We start from the raw sequence: 15,687 nt of genomic DNA on the forward strand, positions 1-15,687 counted from the left end.
ATCGATCGGTGATGGAGAATTATGCCGGATGCGATTATTCATGCAACAGTTATAACATAGGGTGACACAGAACTAGCTCCAATTCATCAATGTAATGTAGGCATGTATTCAGAATATAGTCATACATTCTTATGGAAAAGAACTTGCATGTCATCTTTTGTCCTACCCTCCCGTGGCATCGGGGTCCTATTGGAAACTAAGGGATATTAAGGCCTCCTTTTAATAGAGTACCGGACCAAAGCATTAACACATAGTGAATACATGAACTCCTCAAACTACGGTCATCACTGGGAGTGGTCCTGATTGTTGTCACTTCAGGGTTGCCGGATCATAACACATAGTAGGTGACTATAGACTTACAAAATAGGATCAAGAACTCACATATATTCATGAAAACATAATAGGTTCAGACCTGAAATCATGGCACTCGGGCACTAGTGACAAAACCACAACATGGTATAGTGATTGCTTTTTGATCTTCAGAAAGAACCCTGTTCATTGAATCCGATTCAACTAAAGTTGGAGAAACTGACACCCACCAGCCACCTGTGTGCGAAGCACGTCGATAGAACAAGTCTCGCGTAATGTCGGTCTGGGCCGCTTCATCCAACAATACCGCCAAATCAAGAATCAACTAGTGACAGCAAGCAATATGTATATACCTACGCCCACAACTCCTTTGTGTTCTACTCGTGCATATAACATCTACGCATAAACCTGGCTTGGATGCCACTGTTGGGGAACACAGTAATTTCAAAAGAAAATCCTACGCACACGCAAGATCATGGTGATGCATAGCAACAAGAGGGAAGAGTGTTGTCTATGTACCCTCGTAGACCGTAAGCGGAAGCGTTATGACAACGAGGTTGATGTAGTCGTACGTCTTCATGATCGACCGATCCTAGCACCAAAAGTATGGCACCTCCGTGATCTGACACGTTCGTCTCGGTGACGTCCCACGAACTCACGATCCAGTAGAGTGTCGAGGGAGAGCTTTGTCGGTATGGTGGCGTGATGATGGTGATGATGATGCTACCGGAACATGGCTTCGCCTAAGCACCGCTACAATATGACCAAGGTGGATTATGGTGGAGGGGGGCACCGCACACGGCTAAGAGATCAATTATCAACTTGTGTGTCTATGGGGTGCCCCCTCCCCCGTATATAAAGGAGTGGAGGAGGGGGAAGGAGGAAGGAAAGGGGGCCGACCCCCTCCCAATTCGGATTGGGCTTGGGGAGCGCCCCCTCCTTTGCTCCCTTCTCCTCTCTTCCACTATGGCCCAATAATGCCCATATACCTCCCCGGGGGTTCCGGTAACCTCGCGGTACATCGTTAAATGCCCGATCTCACCCGGAACCATTCTGATGTCCAAATATATTCATCCAATATATCGAACATTATGTCTCGACCATTTCTAGACTCCTCGTCATGTCCGTGATCATATCCGGGACTCCGAACTACCTTCGGTACATCAAAACACATAAACTCATAATACGATCGTCACCGAACGTGAAGCGTGCGGACCCTACGGGTTCGAGAACTATGTAGACATGACTGAGACACGTCTCCGGTCAAGAACCAATACCGGAACCTGGATGCTCATATTGGTTCCTACATGTTCTACGAAGATCTTTATCGGTCAAACCGCATAACAACATACGTTATTCCCTTTGTCATCGGTATGTTACTTGCCCGAGATTTGATCGTCAGTATCTCAATACCTAGTTCAATCTCGTTACCAGCAAGTCTCTTTACTCGTTCCGTAATGCATTATATCGCAACTAACTCATTAGTCACAATGCTTGCAAGGCTTATAGTGATGTACACTGATAACCCACAAGTATAGGCGATCGCAACAGTTTTCGAGGGTAGAGTATTCAACCCAAATTTATTGATTCGACACAAGGGGAGCCAAAGAATATTCTCAAGTATTAGTAGCTGAGTTGTCAATTCAACCACACCTGGAAACTTAATATCTGCAGCAAGGTATTTAGTAGCAAAGTAATATGATAGTAGTGGTAACGGTAGCAAAACTAATATTTTTGGGTTCTGTAGTGATTGTGACAGTAGCACCGGAAAAGTAAATAAGAGAAGAACAATATACGAAAAGCTCGTAGGCAATGGATCGGTGATGGAGAATTATGCCGGATGCGATTATTCATGCAACAGTTATAACATAGGGTGACACAGAACTAGCTCCAATTCATCAATGTAATGTAGGCATGTATTCCGAATATAGTCATACGTGCTTATGGAAAAGAACTTGCATGACATCTTTTGTCCTACCCTCCCGTGGTAGTGGGGTCTTATTGGAAACTAAGGGATATTAAGGCCTCCTTTTAAGAGAGTACCAGACCAAAGCATTAACACATAGTGAATACATGAACTCCTCAAACTACGGTCATCACTGGGAGTGGTCCCGATTATTGTCACTTCGGGGTTGCCGGATCATAACACATAGTAGGTGACTATAGACTTGCAAGATAGGATCAAGAACTCGCATATATTCATGATAACATAATAGGTTCAGATCTGAAATCATGGCACTCGGGCCCTAGTGACAAGCATTAAGCATAGCAAAGGCATAGCAACATCAATCTCAGAACATAGTGGATACTAGGGATCAAACCGTAACAAAACTAACTCGATTACATGATAAATCTCATCCAACCCATCACCGTCCAGCAAGCCTATGATGGAATTACTCACGCACGGCGGTGAGCATCATGGAGTTGGTGATGGAGGAAGGTTGATGATGACGATGGCGATGGATACCCCTCTCCGGAGCCCCGAACGGACTCTAGATCAGCCCTCCCGAGAGAGATTAGGGCTTGGCGGCGGCTTTCATATCTTAAAATGCGATGAATCCTTCTCTCTATTTTTTTTCTCCCCGAACACGAATATATGGAGTTGGAGTTGAGCTCGGTGGATCGTCAGGGGGCCCACGAGGCAGGGGGCGCGCCCAGGGGGGTAGGCACGCCCCCACCCTCGTGGACAGGGTATGGGCCCCCTGACGTGGATTCTTCTTTCAGCATTTTTTATATGTTCCAAAAATAATCTCTGTTGATTTTCAGGTCATCCCGAGAACTTTTATTTCTGCACAAAAATAACACCATGGCAATTCTGCTGAAAATAGCGTCAGTCCGGGTTAGTTACATTCAAATCATTTAAGTTAGAGTCCAAAACAAGGGCAAAAGTGTTTGGAAAAGTAGATACGACGGAGACGTATCATACATTACCGAGAGGGCCCAGAGATACCTCTCCGACAATCGGAGTGACAAATCCTAATCTCGATCTATGCCAACTCAACAAACACCATTGTAGACACCTGTAGAGGACCTTTATAATCACCCAGTTACGTTGTGACGTTTGGTAGCACACAAAGTGTTCCTCCAGTATTCGGGAGTTGCATGATCTCATAGTCATAGGAACATGTATAAGTTATGGGGAAAGCAATAGCAACAAACTAAACGATCATCGTGCTAAGCTAACGGATGGGTCAAGTCAATCACATCATTCTCTAATGATTTGATCCCGTTAATCAAATGACAACTCATGTCTATGGTTAGGAAACATAACCATCATTGATTCAACGAGCTAGTCAAGTAGAGGCAAACTAGTGAAACTCTGTTTGTCTATGTATTCACACATGCACTAAGTTTCTGGTTAATACAATTCTAGCATGAATAATAAACATTTATCATGATATAAGGAAATATAAATAACAACTTTATTATTGCCTCTAGGGCATATTTCCTTCAGTCTCGCCAACTATTGGTTCAACGACTATCACTACCACTTAGTAATAAAGTAAAGCAATGACATGGCGATTGCATTTCATACAATAAAGCGACAACCATATGGATCCTGCTAGTTGCCGATAAATGTGTTACAAAACATGATCATCTCATACAACAATTTATATAATCACGTCTTGACCATATCACATCCCAACATGCCCTGCAAAAAACAAGTTAGACGTCCTCTACTTTGTTGTTGCAAGTTTTACGTGGCTGCTACGGGCTTCTAGCAAGAACCATTGTTACCTACACATCAAAACCACAACGTAGTATAGTGATTGCTTTTTGATCTTCAGAAAGAACCCTGTTCATTGAAACTGATTCAACTAAAGTTGGAGAAACAGACACCCACTAGCCACCTGTGTGCGAAGCACGTCGGTAGAACCAGTCTCGCGTAAGCGTACGCATAATGTGGTCTGAGCCGCTCCATCCAACAATACCGCTGAATCAAGAATCAACTAGTGACGGCAAGCAATATGTATTTACCCACGCCCACAACTCCTTTATGTTCTATACATAGACCTGGCTCGGATGCCACTGCTGGGGAACACAGTATTTCAAAAATTTTGTCTATGCACACGCAAGATCCATCTAGGTGACGCATAGCAATGAGTGGGGAGAGTGTGTCCACGTACCCTCGTAGACCGAAAGCGGGAGCGTTTAGTAACGTGGTTGATGTATTTGAACGTCTTCGCGATCCAACCGATCCAAGTACTGAACGCACGGCACCTCCGTGATTTGGACACGTTCAGCTCGGTGACGTCCCTCATACTCTTGATCCAGCTGAGGCCGAGGGAGAGTTTCGTCATCACGATAGCGTGATGACGGTGATGATGAAGTTACCGACGCAGGGCTTCACCTAAGCACTACAACGATATGACCGAGGTGGAAATCTATGGAGGGGGCACCGCACACGGCTAAGACAACCGTCAACTTGTGTGTCTATGGGGTGCCCCCTTCCCCCGTATATAAAGGAGGGGAGGAGGTGTAACACCCACAATGCAGCTATATCTCCCACGTGTCGGGGTACGACTTAGAGGCATAGCCGCATGGTAGGTGTTACAAGTTGGTATCAGAGCCATCCCCGACTTAGCCCCTGCTTGATCAAATCACTTACGTTGTTGAGTCTAGAACAAAATGTTTTGAGTCTTAGGATTATATATATATATATATATATCGGAGAGTAGGATTATTTTTACTCCTCAGTCCCTTCGTTGCTTTGGTGAGGCCTCCTGACGTAGAGTTTTGACTCTTCTCTCCTCAAATTTCATGAATTTTTTTAGGATCACGTGGGTATCTTGGAATCGTTCCGATAGTCTTGTGATGAGAACATTGTTCTTGGTGCCTCCTGACATTTAGAGGTTGTGGCAGTGTCCCAGGGAGTTGAGCTCCGAGGTGTTGTCGTCACAATTTTATCGTTGCAGTTCTAGAATACCTGAGTTCGCCAACATCGAAAATCTCTTTTATGCAGTTGTTGGTGAGATAACCTCGACGCCACCCAGTACTGGGGCAGGAGTTCGGGAGTATTGCCATAACTCGTATAACAGATGCTTTTCGAAGGTTGAGGTAAATGATTTCCGAAGGTTTCGTGGTTATGTGTTGAAGGATGGATACAGCTGGATGTAGGAATTGTTAGTTTGGGTGAGATATTATGCTTCCCCTGTATCCCCAACACCTGATTGCATAACCAGAAAGTTTTGGGAGTTTATAAGTGGGAATTCAAGTATATCGTAGGATATCTTTCCAACAGACACATGATACGATATGGGGTCTATCATATGTTTGTTTCCGGCTTATTTTGCAAGCCAATCCTTTGTTTTTGTTTTGTTTATGGTATTCGAGTTGCTTCTATGTCAAGTGTTGATTCCATACCTTTCCTAAGCGGTGTTCTCATATTTTTATGTGAATACTAATCCTTCATGATAATCGAGATTGTCATGTCAATTCTTTCCAACTGGTGTGATTCTCTTCAAGATGATCCTATCATTTTTCCCATCCGCAAGATCAACTCCAAGTATTCTCAACGTTATTTGTTTCATCCGCCCAAGTTTCCTTTGTTTTCCCACCCACCCACCCTTTTTTCTTCAAGGATTCAGATTTCTTAATCAAGTATCCATCTTATGGATCGGAACTATCTCCATTCTTTTCTAGAGATGTTCTTATCCGGTGATTCTCAATAAGATACTAACGGAGCTTCAAGTTCATCATTCTTCATTATTTTTTCTTCTCCGGTGGATTCAATTCAAGCTTTTTGGTGTTGATCATATTCTTTCCTTATTTCAAATGTTTTGTCATGTCGGTGCACACGCCTAATCATTCACTTCTCGCTATTCTTTTGTTCCGAAGTGCTCAAGATATCTCGAAGATTCGTGTTTCCACTCTGCATTTGTTCAAGCTCTTTCGAGGATGTTATCTCATTCAAGCCATTTAATTCAACTGGTACAATCTCTCTTTTCAAGCAATCATTTCAACGGTGTATCTTTGAGTGGGCCCTAACCCACAGGTCTTTTCCCAGGATCTTACCTGACTCTTCCTATTTTCTCGGATTTATTCTCAAATTCTCTCAAAGTTTGACGTAAGAATGATTTGCATCAGTCAATTGCCTTCTCCAATATCGCTTTCAAATTCTTTTCATCTTTGGCTCAACCTTTCCTCTTTTAATCATTCCGGAGTGTCTCAATAAATCTTGATGATGTTTCTCGTCGTCATTCTCGGATTTGGAGACCGAAGAAGAGTTTCTCTTAAATATTGCTCCATTCTCTTCAAGATTCATGGTTCTAGCTTGATGCCATTCTCTCGTAATTGTTTTGATTGTGAGAATTATTTTCACCCATCCGGAGCAATTCATGAGTCTTTTCAGTTTGATTCGCTGAAGGCCATCATTTCGGAAGATTTATTCACTCTCAGCTTTCAGCTCTCGTTCTTGAATTCTTCCAGCGCATCATTCAAGTATTCTCTAATAAGCTCGGGATCTCTTCGTTCACTTGTATCTAAATTCTCTCAAGCATCTTCGTTCATTTGCTAATTCTTCCCGGTGAATTGTGCCTTTTCTACTTTCATTTTTAATTCTTACGGTGGTTCGTTCAAGAGTTCTCTTCCTTGGTTATTATATCAATTTATTCGATGTTTAAATCCTACCGGTGGTTCGTCGAAGACCTTCTCATGTTTGTGCTATATCTATCCTAATCCTTTCTACGAGAATAAGTAGTATGCCAAATCCGCTACTTGTCATCAATTTAAATTGGTGAAGGATATGCTTAACATAATTCTTATTCTTGCTTCATCCAAGCGATGGATTCATCTTCCGGAGTTTGTTCACGATGAGTTAATTCTCGGTTCAAGTGCTTCATACTTTCCTGGAGTTCCAAGTTCTCTCAATTATATCACCACGAAGCTCCATCTAAATCTTTGAAAGGCTTCTCCTAGAGTTCTTTTCAACTTTCCTTTCGTTTGATCATTCTTTTATTACCAGAGTTCTTCATGGAGGCTCTACATGTTGCTTTTTTTTGACTAACTACTGCAAGGCACAGCCTCACAGTCTTTTATTCCAAATGGAGCCATAGTCCAGTACAAGTTAACTATATACAGAAAGAAACAAAAGAGAGCCAAGGGAGGCAAACTTACCTAAACCTACCTATACAAAGGAGAACTCAAGGTAACCCTTCCAACCAGGCTAGGAGGAGGGGTCTAACATGAGCCTTAACTGTATGAGAAAGCAAAGTTAGGTCATGTACAAATTTACAACGCCAAGCACTAAACGTAGGTCGTTCCCCTTTGAAAGTCCTTCCATTCCGAAGAATCCAAATGTTCCAAGCTGCTGTGAACACCACCTCAAAGAAAAAGCATTTAGCAAATCTTTGTCTGGCCAAAGAGATGCATTGATGGACATTAGAACCACCAGACCAGTCAATCTGCAAATAAGTCCAGATCCTCATACTGAAGTTGCAGGAGAAAAACAGATGTTGACGATCCTCATAAATATGCTAGTGGCACAACACACAAAGATTATCAGCATCCCCAGCCCGCTAGTGCCTCCTCACCAGCAGGTCCTTGGTGTTGAGTCTGTCAAAGAATAGGAGCCAAGCAAAAACCTTGATTTTCAGCGTACATCGACTACTCCATAACCATTTGCAAGGCTGAATGGTGACCATATGAGAGTGCATGATGGTGTAGTAGCTCTTTGAAATGTAAGCTCCCGTGGGTCCTACCCAAGACCAAACATCATTAGCCAACGGGTCCCTATCCAAATTGTTCACCTAGACAGTGAGCGAATCAAGTTCAGTAGCAGCCTGCTGGGAAATAGGCAACTGAAAGAAAGAGGCCCTATCGTGACTGTCAATGAAATCTGCCACAGAAATCTTATCATCCAAAGCATAAGAGAACAACCGAGGCAATCTATGTCTCTAAGGCATGGTTGAACCACCCAAATTCCAAGCATCAGACCAGAACAAAACCGAGTCCCCTTTGTTAACTGAAACAGAGGCAACAGCTCTGTAATTATCAGCTAACTTAAAATTATCCTTCCACCAAAAGGAGCCACAAAGAACAGTGGCATGAGGCACAACTCCATCATAGTATGAATCCCACAACAAGGATACCCAGGGTATATCTGCTTTATTGTAGAATTTATGTAAGTGTTTAATGAGGAGCCCTTGGTTCTGAAGCTGCAAGTTGATGACCCCCAATCCTCCTTTTTCCTTGGGTCTACAAACCATATCCCACGCTGCAAGGGATTGCCTCGGTGTATCAGAGTTTCCTCTCCAAAGACATTGGCGCATAATCCGCTCTAATTGCTTGATGATGCCAGGTGGAATGGATAGGGAGCAGAGGAAGTATATAGGCATGGACGAAAGAACCGATCTCAGCAACTGGAGTCTGCAACCTTGGTTCAACATAGCTGAACTTGCAGTCAAACGCCTCTCAAGTGAATCCACGAAAGGCATCAGATCAAGGATCGTGGGCTTGGTCGTTCCCAAGGGGAGGCCAAGATAGGTGAATGGCAGTGATCCTAGAGTACATTGAAAGACCTGAGAAAGCCGAAGAGCCTCAGCTTCAGGGACATTAATAGGTACCATCATGGATTTAGCAAAGTTTACTCTGAGACCAGTCGATTCAGCAAAAACCTGCAACATATCTCTGAGGGCTACGAGCTGGGCTTCATCCGCAGGGAGTAGCATGATAGTATCATCAGCATACTGGATTATTGGAAAATCCTTGTCATTGCAATCAATCGGCACAGAGAGAGAGTACCATCCAGCAACATCTTGTTAACAACCGACTGCAACAGGTCTGCTGCCAAAACAAAAAGCAATGGAGAAAAAGGGTCCCCTTGCCTAACCCCACGCTTACACTTAAAGTGATTGCCGGGGATGCCATTAAGAAGTACCTGAGAGTCACCAGAGGACAAAATTTCCTTGACCCAACCAATCCATTTAGGGGGAAAACCTTTTGCCATAAGCAGAGCCAGAATGGCCTCATGCTCAACAGTATCAAAAGCCTTAGCAAAATCCAACTTTAAGAGTATGATTGGTTTCTTTGATTGCTTACACTGATAGATGTACTGAAACATCCATGCCAAACAATCCTGAATAGACCGATGTTTCAAAAAACCATATTGGTTCTTGTGTATGCACTTGAGGATTACCTTTTGCAGTCGATTGGCCAATAGTTTGGTGAGGAATTTGAGGCAGGTATTAGTTAAGGAAATAGGCCTGAAATCATTAGGGCCCATTGGCGCCAACATTTTGGGGATGAGGGTGATGAAGGAAGAATTGATATTCTGCAAGCTGATCCTCCCCTCAAAAAAGTCCTTAACTAACTTTCTGAAATCTGTCTCAATAATAGTCCAACATTTCTTGACAAACATACCTTTAAACCCATCAGGTCCAGGTGCTCGATCAGTAGGCAGATCCTTAAGTACCGCAGAAATCTCGTCATCAGAAAAGGGAGCGTCCAATTCCTCAAGGCCCAAGACAGGGACAATCAGAGAGGAAAGATCAAAACCCATGGAGATGCCCTGTGCTTGGCCCATTCTGGACTTAAAGGAGTTCCATAAAATTCCTGCCATTTGGTCATGATCACTGACAACAGAGCCATCCTCTCTCTGCAACAAGGAGATCGTGTTTCATCTAAGCCTCTCCGAGGCCATAGCATGAAAGAACTTGGAGTTTTCGTCCCCCACCATGATATATCTGATGGTGCACCTCTGCTTCCAATATATATGATGCAGTTTCAGCACGCGTTCATACTGAAGCTTGACCCTTTTCCTGAAGTTGAACTCAGGTCTGGTCAGGGGTCTGAGCTCCTCAAGGTTATCAAAATACAAAACCACCTCTGAACATTTAGTGGCCAACCTTTTTAAGGAGGAAAGATTAGTGCTCCACTTCTTGAGTGCAAGTCTCAACCTCTTGAATTTAACAGACAAAGTGGCAGGTGCAGATAACCCACAGCAACGGGCTCCTCCCAAGAGGTCTTAACACAGTCAAGAAAACCTGGCATTTCCACCCAAAAATTCTCAAAGCGGAAGATCTTCGACTTCGAAATAGTGGTATCGATTGACACAACACAAGGCACATGATCAGAGGAGGTTTTAGCCAAAGGAAATACTACTGTATTCGGATAAGCAGAAATCCAGTCAGCAGTAGTAAAAAACCAATCCAGCTGCTCCAAAAGAGGCTGTTCCTGCATATTAGACCAGGTGTAGGCTCTGCCTTTCAGTGGTAACTCAAGCAAACCTAGATGGCCGATGATCTCATTGAACAAAAAAATATCATTAACATCTCCCCCAGGCCTATTCCTATTATCCAATGAACGGATAAAATTGAAATCTCCAATTAAGAGCCAGTTTTGATCCAGAGGTATAGGGAGGTTATACAACCATTGAACAAAATCATCCCATTGTGGCCCATGGCATGGGCCATAGACAGACACCAAAGTCCAAGTTTCATAATTATGCACAGACTTGAAAGATATAACTAGGCTAAAGCGTTGTACCTCAACCAGAGTGCCACTAAAAACTGCTGAATTCCAAATAACCAGTATACCACCTGAGGCTCCCACAGAAGGGGAAAACGCAAATCGATCAAACCTACATGGACAAAAGCACGTATCGATCTCTGATCAAAATGCTCGACCTTAGTTTCTTGCAGACATATGATAGAACATTTGCTCTCTTCAATTTTAGCCCTGACATCCCGTTGCCTATCTTCAGAGTTCAGGCCACGCACATTCCAGCACAACACTCGCCAATTACGATAAGATGTATGATCCATAAACGCAGTAATAAAAGCATAGTAAACTCATAACTGCATAACAGAATGAGTAGCAGAGCATAACAAGGTTCACCCAAACGATAGATAGACCCAACACACATATGTCCATAATAATAACGACCCAAAAGAAACGAGGTCTCTGAACCCATCCCTAGCCGAAATAAACAAGATCAATCATCATTGGGAGGCTTGGTCGATTCATCAAACTCCGGGCCCGCCATAAGCTTGGCCACCGTAAGATCTTCAGGAGGGATTTGCAGCGCCTCACCCAACAACTGCAGAGTAGGGATAGGCGTCGGAGGTGGAAGCGCAACTCCATCTTCGTTCGGCTCCGGCACAGGGAGGCGTGGCTTCTTAGCCCGCGGTCGACGTAGGCTTGAAGTCCTCATCGGGATGGCAGAGATGGGCTTGAAACCTGTCGCCTTGGCGCAGCTCCAAGTTACCCGTCTGGTGGAGAAGTCTGGCTCTACAGCAACCAACTGGGTGGCCTTGCGTGATCTGCTAGATGTTCGCTTCCCAAGGATAGGAGGTGTCTGAGCCTGGAACTGAAAATCCCCCGAAGAAATATCCTGGCTAGGCGGCTGCTCCTCCACGTGCTGTACCTCCTGGGTAGACTGCTCTGGTTCTGTCATGATAAGTGACTGCGGCTGTAGCGGCGCAATTATAACTGAAGACCTGTTCCTGGGAGTGCACCGGGCCGACGAGAAGAAACCAGCAGCTGCCATCTAATTGATAAATTCCAGCTCAATCGCCCACGGCCAAAAGCGTCTGGGCAAGACAAAAGGTGGGAGCACTGGCAAAGAAAGAGAGCAGGGGATCCGTGCAGTAACAATCTCAGGTAGCATCATACGGAAAGTTCGTTCCCAGATCATCTGTGGCGGCAGAACCGGCCCGTAAACTACACGCACAATGCCCAACTGAATTGGGTCAACCACAGGCTGGTGCAATTGTTGCTGGACCTCCAAATTGAGACCCTGATGGTCATTCGTTGCCACAGAGCCAGAGGAACCAAAAGAAGGCGCGTCCATTACCATGGAGTTCTGTTCAACCTCTTCCTCATTCTGCGCGGCGTCCTGATTATCATCCACAGGCTGATTCTGAGCTTGATATTCCCAAGCACCCCAGCCCTCATCCTGCTGAACATTCTGTTCCCAACCATTGAATCCTTGCTGAACTGGCTGATGATGTGGCGGGACGGCATTCCACCCTAAAGCTGGGTAAGGTGGAATAGCCCAAAAAGGTTGCGGGGGGTTTTCTCCAGGCATCGGATGTGGATTGCCATCCAACGGCATCGGATCCTCATCCGCCCCAATCATGGCTTCAGCAAACTCAGCAGACAGTATATAGCATGCAGACGTCCAAGACACAATCGTACCACCCCAATTGGCGAACTCGCAGAAAACCACATCGCGAGGAACCAGAGCATTATTAGGAAAAGAAGCGCGGACAAGGGAGCGGGCGCGTCGACGGTCAGTGTGGTTCCAATAATGAAACTGACCGAAAGTCCCGACCACATCAGCAAGTCCCTGCGTGTTCCGATAATCCAAAGGGATTCCGATGAACATAAGCCAGCCCGTACGATATCCATGCAGTGCATGAAACCCCTCTCCATGATCATGCGGAATAAATCTGACAAAGAACTCTTCTCCCTCCTCGTCTAGGCCCAAAGGAAAAGGCGGATGCAAGGTAAAGGATCCACGGACGACTGGGTCATCCATCTCAAACAGGCCAACTCCATGAACCCATGGCTGAGCGGAACGTACCGGAACTTGCAGGGTCTGGGTGATGAAGTGCAGCACCTGTTCCCGTCTGATGGCCACTAGATGAGCGGGTGGCACTGGCTCAACGATGGCCACCATGAACTGCTCATGCATGCGCGGGGGCGGCTGCTGAGAGGTGAAGTAGGTGCGCGGCAGTCTGTCTCCACCACCGTTGATGATGTCGTAGCCGGCCGGAAGGAAACTCCGTGGGTCGAGAGCATAGACCGCCATTGAGAGATCAGGCGGAGAGACCCTAGGGGGTTGCAGTGTAGGCGGCGACGGCGATGAAGAAGTAGCTGATTGGGGTTTTTTGGGGGGGGGCGGTGGATTGGAAGGCGGAGAGGCCAGCTGCTCTGTTCGGGCGCGAGAAACGAAACCTGGCGATGGGACTTTGGGCACCCAGATGGACGACTCAGGCGGCTGGCGGACACAATATTTTTTAATGTGACCAGACATAAAGCACTTGTGGCACCGGACCAAATTTGTGCAGGTCTCTGAAGTGTGGGCCATACCCAAACAATGCTGACAGTCCCAAAACTTGGCAGCGAGGTCTTCAATCATCTCATCAAAACTCTGCAGATCGGAAATAATATCCTGTGGGGATGGAATATGAGCAGCCTGAGGTCCAGCATCAATAGAATCATCATTAGATACGTCGATTGGGGCATTGACAGTATCTGGGCCCAGGGTGTCAGGCCTAGGTGGGCCAGCGGTATCTAGATCAATAGGAAGATCTTTTGAAGCCGAGAACTTCGGCCCAACAATAACTTGCAAAATCCCTGAAGATCCGGACGAAGAAGGAACCGAACGCGGAGATTCCGGAGAAGGTGGCAAAGATCCAAATTTGATGGCCACCGGTGGCGAGGGGGTGTGTATCTCCGGCGAGGAAGGCTCCTCATCAGAATTAACCACGTAACCAGCCTCCCGAACAGTTAAACAATCTTGAGAGGAGGCAGGATAACGATAGCCTTTGCACGCCTCATAGTTAATGAAGGTGGCAAACCTAAGCTTCTTCTTGGCACCCAAAGAGGTTTTAAGAGATGATTTGGCCGGAGGTTTTTTCATGGGTAACAACCCTAATTTGGCTCTAGCCTTTGAGGGACTAACCAAGATCCATTCCTATTGACACTCTAATTGCCAATGCTTAAACTCTTGCTCCCAATCAGGACCCCCATGTACCCAAAGATGAAAGAAACACTTAAAATGATCGCACACAAAGGATCTTTGGTGCAGAATAAAAAACCCAACATCCTTGCAAGAGACATGAAAGGAGAATACACGGTCTCGTAGGCAAGATACCTTAAGTGAAGAACAATACCCTCCAAGAGCAGCTTCAAGAGAGAGACCAACATTATCCTCATCCAGTCGGAAAGAACTCCGAGCAAAAGAGACCACCATGATGAAGTGGCCAGATCGTTCCGTAGGATGCACCGTCCTCCAAAAAGAGCGCCAGATCTCCTGAGAAAAGGCCATTCCAGGGGAAAAATCCAACCCAAGCGAGATGGATGCATGCATTGCCATGAAGATGATAACCAAAGGAAAGAGAAAAGGACGCTGGAGTGAATGATCGGATCAAAAGTCCTGCCCCACGGTTGAACATGGAGATCGCCGGCGTGGAGGACGACTAGGGTTTAGGTCGGTGGTGGGAGGTGGGAGTAAGTCATTTTCCTCATCAGAATGTGCACAATCACCTAGCCCCTCTACATGTTGCTTCATCAAGGAGTCCTTACATTCTTCAATTGTTCCTCAAGTTTTCTCTCGAAGTTATGATCCGCCAAGCTATACTCTCAAATAAACATGGTGATCAATACATGTTTTGTTTTGAGGAGTTCAAGCACTCTTCATCTTGCATTCCGAAGTGCAATTCTTTCTACCTTATCATTTTTGAGGTGGTGTTATGTCATTTTGACAATTTCCTTCATGTTTCATGATTCAAAAGTTGTCAGGAATGAGATAATTAAACCCATCATTTTCTTCCTTGGAGTTATCTTGGCTTATATTTCACCTAAAGCTTTCCCTAAGGATTGTTGCTAATTATGGTGCTTATAAATGACCCAAGTTCTTCATTTATCCTCCCAGTGAAATAAGTTTCTCGTCTCCTTGTTGATATCAATTCAATCTATTGTTTCGTTAGTGGCAGAATTTCACCTCAAGAATTCGAGATGTTTTTCCATATGCCCACAACAAGCTTACACTTTTCGTTGGTGGTTTTCCAACAACTTCGTGTGACTCTTCTCCTAAAGATGCTTTTCAAGCTCATTTGAGGCAGAAGATGTGGGTTTCTCCTCCGTTCTTTTGATTCCATTCTTACATTCATTCCGGAGGCATTGTATTGTTGCTATATTCACCCATCATCTCGTTTTGTCAAAGATCATGTTCTTTTCGTGCTTATCCATTTAACCGGAGTGTCGTGCCCTCTTTTCAAGTTCTTCCCATTCTATCAAGTTTTACCTCCCGTCTCAACCGGAGTGTTGTGTCCTCTCTTCAAGTTCTTTTCATCTTATCAAGTTTTCCTTCTCTTTTCAGTCGGAGTGCTGCCCAAATTATATCATTCTTATTCCTTCTCTATCTTGTTTAACCGGAGTGTTGTGGCTATCATTCCTCTTCTAACCGGGGTCTCATCCAAGTGCTTTCATTTTGCCAAGTTCATATTCTATGCCTTCCTTTTCCAACCGGAGTGTTGTCGTAATTGATCCTTATCGTTCCTTGTACATCTCGTTTCAACTGGAGTTCTTGCATGTACTTCTTGTCCTTTGTGACACTTTTCTTATGTCTTTCAACCTACAAGGTTCTAGTAATGTTCCTTGTTCCTCTTTGTCTAACGGAGTGTTTGCAACTTTGTTCTTCTTCGTTGC

Source organism: Triticum urartu, chromosome 3A (genome assembly GCF_056163025.1).
Source record: "Triticum urartu cultivar PI428250 chromosome 3A, HENAU_Tu73, whole genome shotgun sequence".
In the NCBI taxonomy this organism is placed as follows: domain Eukaryota; kingdom Viridiplantae; phylum Streptophyta; class Magnoliopsida; order Poales; family Poaceae; genus Triticum; species Triticum urartu.